Source organism: Rattus rattus, chromosome 1 (assembly GCF_011064425.1).
Source record: "Rattus rattus isolate New Zealand chromosome 1, Rrattus_CSIRO_v1, whole genome shotgun sequence".
Lineage (NCBI taxonomy): Eukaryota > Metazoa > Chordata > Mammalia > Rodentia > Muridae > Rattus > Rattus rattus.
The window spans coordinates 241,079,109-241,087,232 of NC_046154.1; the positions used below are offsets into that span (position 1 = coordinate 241,079,109).

General features: G+C 51.5%; 1 protein-coding gene across 1 annotated transcript in view; it reads right to left on the reverse strand.

Annotated features, from left to right (window-relative positions):
• Ndrg1 (N-myc downstream regulated 1) overlaps window positions 1-7,482 on the reverse strand; it is a 41,456-nt gene extending 33,974 nt beyond the window's left edge. Inside the window, exon 1 of the mRNA XM_032916310.1 lies at window positions 7,330-7,482. The gene's annotated coding sequence lies outside the window, so the exon portion shown is untranslated. The remainder of the gene's footprint in view (window positions 1-7,329) is intronic.
• Window positions 7,483-8,124: the final 642 nt, after the last annotated feature.

Below are 8,124 nucleotides of genomic sequence, written 5' to 3' on the forward strand. Positions count from 1 at the left end.
ATGTCTGTTAGACCCAATTCTTTAATCCAGTCCACATTCACATCCACACACTCTTGCCCCAAGTCTAATGGCTTCTGCTCACACAGCCAGCTGCAGGGATTAGAGGAGGGCAGATCTCCTCCCAGTGAAAGTCTCCTACAGGGGTGGAGCCCCAGGTCATACCACCAGCTGGCAAGCTGGCTGCTATTGCTTCTTCCTGTCCCACCTGTCTGCTCCAGGAATTCAGAGAAAATTGAAAGAGGAGTAAAGGCCACCTGGTGCTAAGCAGCTGGCTGTGAAGCAGATTCTAGTTCACTGCCAGCCAGGAATCTGCAAATCGTCTGAAGCTCCACCTCTGTGTGCGCGCGCACCTGTGTGTATATGGTGCCAGGGCTCCCAGCAAACCACAGGTTAAACCGAAAAACAAAGCAAAGAACCTACAAACAGCTGTTTAATGAACCAGTGTCCCTTCCTTCCTGTGGTTCTGGGGAGTCCCCCAGGGCACTGTGAAGACACAGCCTGTGCTTTACACATTGCTAGTTCCAGAGCAGCCCGGTGGGGGAGAGAATGTATTAAAAAATGCTCAGCAAATACCAAACAGGCCTCCAGATCTCAGTGCAGCACCATGAGGTCCCTCTAACACCAGTGGTGTTAGATCATGAGTGACAAGGCTCAAGAAGGCTAGGCAAACACATCTTGCCTATCGATGAACAAGAATTCAAGGGCTCCTGGCCAAGTCAAGTTAACATGTGCCGGGAGCAGAAATGTAACCCTGGACCTCAAAGAACAATGGGTGGAGTCCCCCGTGGCAACCCAAGACCATGTGAGAATCATTAGCAGGTATCTGAGGGCAGTGGAGACAGAAGCTGGAATTCTCAAGAAGCCTCAGAAAGGTAGTTGAAAATGGCTTGGGAGTTCCCAGCAGGTCACCTTCCCGCCTCATAACTTAAAGTCATAACCCCTGTGAGCCTCAGTGTGTCCACTTGCAAAGAATGCATGTACACATGGACCCAGGTAGGAAAGCATAGCTCTGAGACCGAAGTACCCTATGCAGACATAGTGCTCACCTCTGGCCAAATGGCCCACCTCACTCTCTTCCTCATCAGGTCTCAGACTCCTCTATGCTTATGCTGGATTCCCTAGTTCTGTCATTCCTTGGAGCTGAAGTTGCTCTGTGGAACCTAATCCTCTGCTCGCCCCCTAGGGCAAGCTCTCCTAGGCTCCTAGAATCCCCAGGGGTTGAAATGAAAGAGACATCCAGCAAAGAGGCATTCTTGAACTGCTCTGGGACTTCCAGGACCCAGTGTCCCAGGAAGAGTGTCCATGGGGACTGGACACCACAGTAAATGCCAATAAGTCACTTCCATGACCCTATACCCATTTTTGTGCTCAAAGAAGTCCTAGGCAGGGGCATTGCCAATTTCATAGGAAGGCCTCAGGAGCCCATTAAATGACCCTTATATGACTTCCCAATGGTTCTGTATCTTCATCCTCTGCCCTAGGGAAGAATGACCAACCACCTCACTCTGTTGTTGGAAGCAGACAACAGACTCCAGAAGTCTTTTAGAGACTCAGAGAAAGGAAAACCAAAGGGGGCCACAGCTAGCTCAGCACTGACTGTTATGTCCACAGCTGGCCCAGATTCTGCCTTTCAGGTAGCAGACACGGAAGCTTGGGTATTTTTAACAACTTGTCCCTTACAGTGCACTGAGTGAGGGTCAGTGTGTGCTACCAATGGTAGCATAGCAACCCTTTAAAATCGCAACCTCAGGGAGATCTGGAGAGCAGTATCACTTCTGTGTGAACCCAGGAAAACTACCTTGGGGCATGCCCATGTTCCCCCACATGCCTGTGGGGACATTCCTATGTCAGTTCACATGGACTCTGAAGTCACTCTGGGAAGCACTTAACCAGCTCTCTTGGTATTTTCTGAACTTTTGAAAGCAAAGATTCTGGGAAAGGCAAGGCAGTGGCGCTCTGGGCTGGTTTTCTTATGTAATCCACCTCACAAAGAGTGTTATGGACAGGCTGGATCGGAGAAAGCGCTACACTTAGGGGAAGTGTAGAATGGGATGTAAAATCTCAAAGCTATTAAAAGACCAAAAGGCAGTACAACTATCTTTCTTAAAGACTTCCAAACAGGGGTTCCTCCAGGGCCGCCAGGGCTCCACAGAATACTAGGCATCGATGCCGTGCTCCATAATGGAAAAATGGGACAAGAGTCACAAGGAGAAAGTCACCTGTTGTCAGGCAGCCAAAGCTGTATCATTACCCCTGAGCATCTGTGCGACTGGAATTTGGGGGTTTTAGATTGAGCCTAGTATATTTCTAAGAACTCTACCACTAAACTATGTTCCCCAACATCCTTCCATATTTTTTTCTTCTGACACAGTCTCAAGTTGCTCAGGCTGGCCTTGAACTTGCAGTCCTCTTCTGCCTCAACATCCCAAATAGCTGGGACTACAGGGCTACACTACCCACCCCAGGTGGAAGGGGGATTTGTGTATTCAATCAGAGTTCCCTGAACACTGAGCAGTGAGATAGGCAGAGTAAAGGGCCGGCTAGAAGAGAAGAGCAGGAAGTGGGAGTGCCAGGAATGTGCCCACATGATCTTCCCAAAGTGCTCGGCAATGTCTTGGCACTAGAGGTCTAGGCAGTTAGTGGTTTGGCACAGGACTGACTGAGGGATAAACCAGTAACTGGAAGTCTGAAGGTCGCTCTAGAAGACTATTCTGTGAAACCATGGGATGGCTTTAGGCGATCTATGCTACTGAGACTAAGACAATTTATTAACATCACAAAGACAGTGTTAGCCTAGGACAGAAATGGATTTTCATACAGAGCCCTTTGAACCCAAAATCAGACTGCATGCTGGCCACCTTAATGAGATCCTTCCCCAAAATGGCTGTCTTTTCCACACTTCAGAACAGCCCCTCCAGTCATTCCTGTACAGATGGACTGGTTTATCTCCCTCATCAATGGAGATTTCCTCTGGACAGACATGGATAGAGTACTCGATAAGTGCCAGGCCCTGGAAGGGGGCATGGGAAAGCAGACAGATGACAGGACAGTGTGATCCCCACAGGACAAATCAGCCCAGCTGCCAGCCATGGTGAGGCCATGGAAGAGTCTAGAAGGGCCGGGGCTGGCTAGCGGAGAAAGGTTCAGAGTCATATGTCTCCTGAGAAGCCCTATCATCAGAGTATTTTGGAAAGTTCTCCTCAAGAACCATCTTACTAGCAAGGAGGAGCTGGAGACAGAAACCAGTGAGGCTAGAGGGTGGTCTGCACCCTGTCTTTCTAGGCAGAAGACGACAAAGTAAAGATGTAAAGGTTTCTGCAGATAGGAGGAAAGGAAGTATCTGTACTAAATGAACTGCAAACCTCCAGGTTCATAAGCCTTTCTTTCTACCTCGTTGATTAGGAAAGGGCTGGCTATATGGACAGTCCTGGAGACAACTTGAGAAAGGAGGGGTAAGTAGTGGGCATAGAGGTCTACTAAATAGAGAGTTCAGTAAGAAACTCTTGGTTCACAGTGGTTGTTTGTAGGCCCAATTTTTGTAAGCATGCTCTTATTCTGAGGTGCCAAGACAGACTTCCTCACCTTCTCCCTAAGTGCCTGAGCTCTCCTCCACAACGCCCACCCTAGAGAATTCAGCTCCATGTCAACATCCAAATGTTACCCTCCACCTCTGCAGTCAGCTTCCTGTTGGGCCACTGTGCTCATTCTGCCCTTGTACAAATCCCCTTCCAGTGAAACAACTGGAGGCCAACTTTAACAGCTCCATGTCTCATGGAGGGAAAAAGTGAGAAGGGCTAGCCTATGGTCAGATGTGAAGAAGAAGGTCCACAGTCTGAAGTGAGTCTACCAGATTGACCACCCATCCCGAAGCTGAACCTGGAGGATCTATGTGGCCTGAAAGGGGCAACGTTAAAGTTAGAAGTGGCTAGGGATAAAGCCATTTGGGCCAGATCCCTTTAGCTGCTTCTACACTGTGCCCAGCCTGTTTTCTAACCTGAGAATTAAGACTGTCTCCTACCTTCATTGTATGAGGCGATATGCTAGACCACATCGCAATCTAGGTAGGCAAGAGCTATTTACTATAAACTTCTAGATCTAGGGGCCCAAGAAGACACAGCAGGTGTGCCCTCCTCCTCTCTACTGCCCCCCAGGCTTCTAGAATAAAGATTCCTTAACCTAATCTTGCCGTTGTTTAGGTTTTTAAGCAATTTCAAAAAGCAAAGTAGTCCGGGACCATTGGGAGCCTTCACAGACCTGGCTTGGGTTATAACAAGCGGTGCTCTGGACTGGTCATCAAGGAGTAGATCTATAGTCTCCTTTGTAGTTTATGTGAAACTTCCACACAGTGCTTCCCACGTGCTGACCACAGGCCTCACTTCACAAGGATTTGCTAAAGCAAACTCTCCACACCCAATGAGATTGTCTGTGTTATTCTACCTTAATAGAAGAGGGCAGCTAAGGGTCAAAGCCTGTGACTATCTCTACATGTCTCATTCTGCTGCCCTGCTTCCTTCAAGCACCTGGATGTATTGTTATGCTAGAACACAAAGGATTTGAGGACTGACCTCAAAGGTTCTGTGTGGTTCTCCCACTTTTAGCCCTATAGTTTCATATAAGTCTTTGGTTTTCTCATCCACTCAATAGAGATGATAAGGCCCAGGCAGAAGACCTGAAGACCTAAGGACATTGGGATGCTCTGTCTATCCTGTTCCAGACTTTCTTCCTATCCTATACTTGTCCTGTTCTGGCCACACCACACCCTCAGTGCTAGTCATTACACTAGCTTCCTCAGAAGGTACGGGACCTTTGATGACTCCTCTGGAGCTAGGTCATAAGAGAAGCCCTGCAGCTTTTGGGATATCAGAAAAGCACATTGCCTTCTTTCTGACCCCTGCTGGGGCTAGTTCAGGCCACCAGGGGTCAATGCACCCAGGGCCCTCAGCACTGTTGGGGGTTGAGGGGAGAGGTACCTAACTCAGAAAACCACCAGGCAGAGGGGATGTGATCCTTGTCTCTTTCTCACTGAACTGACTTTGCTTCTACTTCAGCACCTGATTTAAACACTTTCAAAACAAACAAACAAACAAAAAACAAACAAACAAGCAAAAAACACTTACACTTTGCCTTTCTCTCCTAGTGACCTCACCTGAAACTCGGTAAGAAGAAAAGTTCCCATTCATATTCTGTAGCATTCAGGGGAAAAACAAAAAACAAAAACAAAAACAAAAATAAACAACAATCAGTCCTAACCGAGAGACTTCTGAGAAAAAGATTCTGAATAGAGTTCTGGCTCTGGCTGACCTGGACACAGACCTCTCCAACTCTGATCTCGGTTTTCATCTCTAAAGTGGCAAAAGACAAGAAAGGATGGTGTAGGAGTTTGGATTTTCTTTTCAAAGAGCCCAATCAGTACTTAGAAATATCTGGCTTGCCTTCACCAAGAGAACGCTTACCAGAGGAGACTCTATAATGGACCCAGGAACTAAGCAATACCTCCAGTCATAGCATTGTATCCGATGCCTACCAGAGTCAAGGCAGAGAGCAGAGCTGTCCCAGTCATTTTTAATGTACATTTGAGCTCTTCCTATGGGTCAGGCTACTGTCCTTGGTATGGCAGAAAAAGACTTCCTTCCCCAGGTTCCTGGTACTGGTCACTGGGAGACCAAGTACCACAAAGCCAAGAAGGCACAGGAGGCATTAGCGCCCTGACAGCATCTACTGTAGAGCCTCTCCTGGGGCTTTTCCAGCCCTTCCTAAAAAGCCTCCCTCACACCTTTCTTAGCCCCTACTTGGCACCACCCTGGCCCGCGTCCCATTGAACCACACCCATACAACAGTGGTCTGGCCCTTCCCTGCCACTGTCCAGAAGTTGCCAAGTCTCTTGAAACTGGTGTTAGAGGCTTTTCTCTGCACCTAGCTTTCTCTCTTCACACATGTGAAATAGGCAAATTGCTGGGATTTCTGACAGTAAGAAGCAACCTGGAGGTTTGCTCTGAAACTCATTGCACTTTGAGTGGTGTAGAGCACGGAATGGGGGAGGGGGGAAGCATTGGCTGACCTGAATTTCCCATCTTCTACAGGACCTTCAAGAACTCAAATAAGCTGAATTGCCCAGGAAGCCTGCGAGGGAGAGCTGAAGGCTGTTCTAGGACACGACACGGACCACTGGACTTCCCTCCCCCATCCGCTGTCCTCCCACATTAAAACCCAAGGGGCGGTACATGGGGATCCATGATGACTGCCAGCATGGGCAAGAGACAGGGGAACACTGAAGGTGGCAGAGTAAGCAAGCCATCCACAAATCCTAGCTTCAGCTACTAATTTGACAGAGGCGGTGACAGCGTGTTTCCCCCGAGCCTGCAGAATTCTGCACGCCCCTCCCGAATCTCCCCTACAGGCTGAATCAGAGACCGCGATGGGTCTCCCGGGAACGGACGAGCAGTTCCAGCTGCTCTCCCGGCTGGAACAGCAGGGAGGATCGCCTGGGAGAAAGAAAGGGGGGTTGGGGTAGGCGGAGGCGAAAATGACGACACTCGGAGCTCCAGCCAACTCTAGGGCTGCCAGATGCCCGCGCGACCCTAGAGGCACAAACCACCTCTCCCGCGCAGCCACATTGCCAACCCGGTACTACCTAGAGGGCCGCACCCTGCCTATGCTGCTCTCGCCGCCAACACTCGCTGTGGCGCGTGCAGCACGCGCCGGGACACACCCCGGACTCTCCCCCAGCACACACATGTTCTCTCACACGCACAGCTTGGAGAGCACCGGGCTCTGCGACTGGATGGGAACCTCGGCTCAGATAACACTGTTTCGGGACCAGGCTTCACAGAAGACACACCCTCGCCCCCTTCTCCATACTCCCCGCCAAGTCTGCTCACCCTTTCTCATCCCCTGGATACACATGCCACAGTCGCTCTTTTCCTAGTCATCCCATCACCCATTCACACCCCTTCACACGCGCGAGCTCACACAAAGTGTCCCCTTGAGCCCAGTGGACAGTGGAGTCAGCTGTGGCTCAGGGCTAATGCCAGGAAGCGCGACCCAGGTATTCCTAGGCTCTCCGCCCCAACTTCAACCCCTCAATCCCACTTCCCCAGTTAGAGAGAAAGCTGAGACCCAACATGTCTTTTTCTGCCCTATAATAATTGAAACACGCTCCAAGGATGCCAGCGACCCCTCCGGCGCTGGCGCCACCGAAGACCACGGGTTGTGATCTTCGCAAGGGCCACAAAGCACGGGCGGGGAATCCAGTAAAGTAGCACCCCGAAGACGAGTTTTCCTGAGGGTCCTTGTCTTGGCCCGGAGGTAGAAGGGGTCCGGAGGGCTTACCTAACCAGCAAGGAAGCACGGAAAGGAGCCAACAGCAAGGCTGAAGGTGCAGCGCCCCGCGGGAGGTGAAGAGAGGGAAGAAGATGGGTGAGCAATCTGCTGGCAGCGCCGAGAGGGTAGCCTGGCAAGGTTTGTTTACGTCCGTGCGAAGGACGATTTAATAGGCGCCGGGGCCCCGCCCCCAGGGCCTCGCCCCTCCCAGACCCTCTGCTCCCAGCGCAGCAGGGGACGGGGACACACCCCTTTCCCCCGCCCGGCTCCCACTGCACCCTGCCTGGGCTGGGCGGGGCGGGCTGGAGCCGCCGCCTGTTGCGCAAGCCTTTGCAGGGGCGCGTCGGGAGAGACTGCCAAGCCCGCCCAAGCCCGCCCAAGCCCGGCCTGCCGCTCCTCCCTGTGATCTCGTCTCGGGACCGCGGCGTGTGCCGCAGACGTGTGTGTACCGAGTGGTAGTGTATGTTCCCGTGCGCGCCCGTGCGTGTGCTTGCGGACTTCCTTGTGTCTCTCTGCCCGACCGCGTGGCCCCCATCGCCTCCGAGTTTCCTAAGCGTCTGCCCGCGCCACGCCCTTCTGGGCGGCAACCCCCACTTCCTCTGGGTCTCCACGTAGTCATTCCGGATCCCCATTTACTGCCTAGATACTAGACTTTCTCTCCAGGTTCCTTTCACGTTGCTTCGCTCCCTTCATTCTCGCTGATCCTGGCGCCCCACAGCTCCCTTTCTATCCTGAGATGACACTGCTCCAGCCTGCCCGGGCAGCAGTGAGCACTCTACACACTGCCTTTTGTGGTCCCCAGAA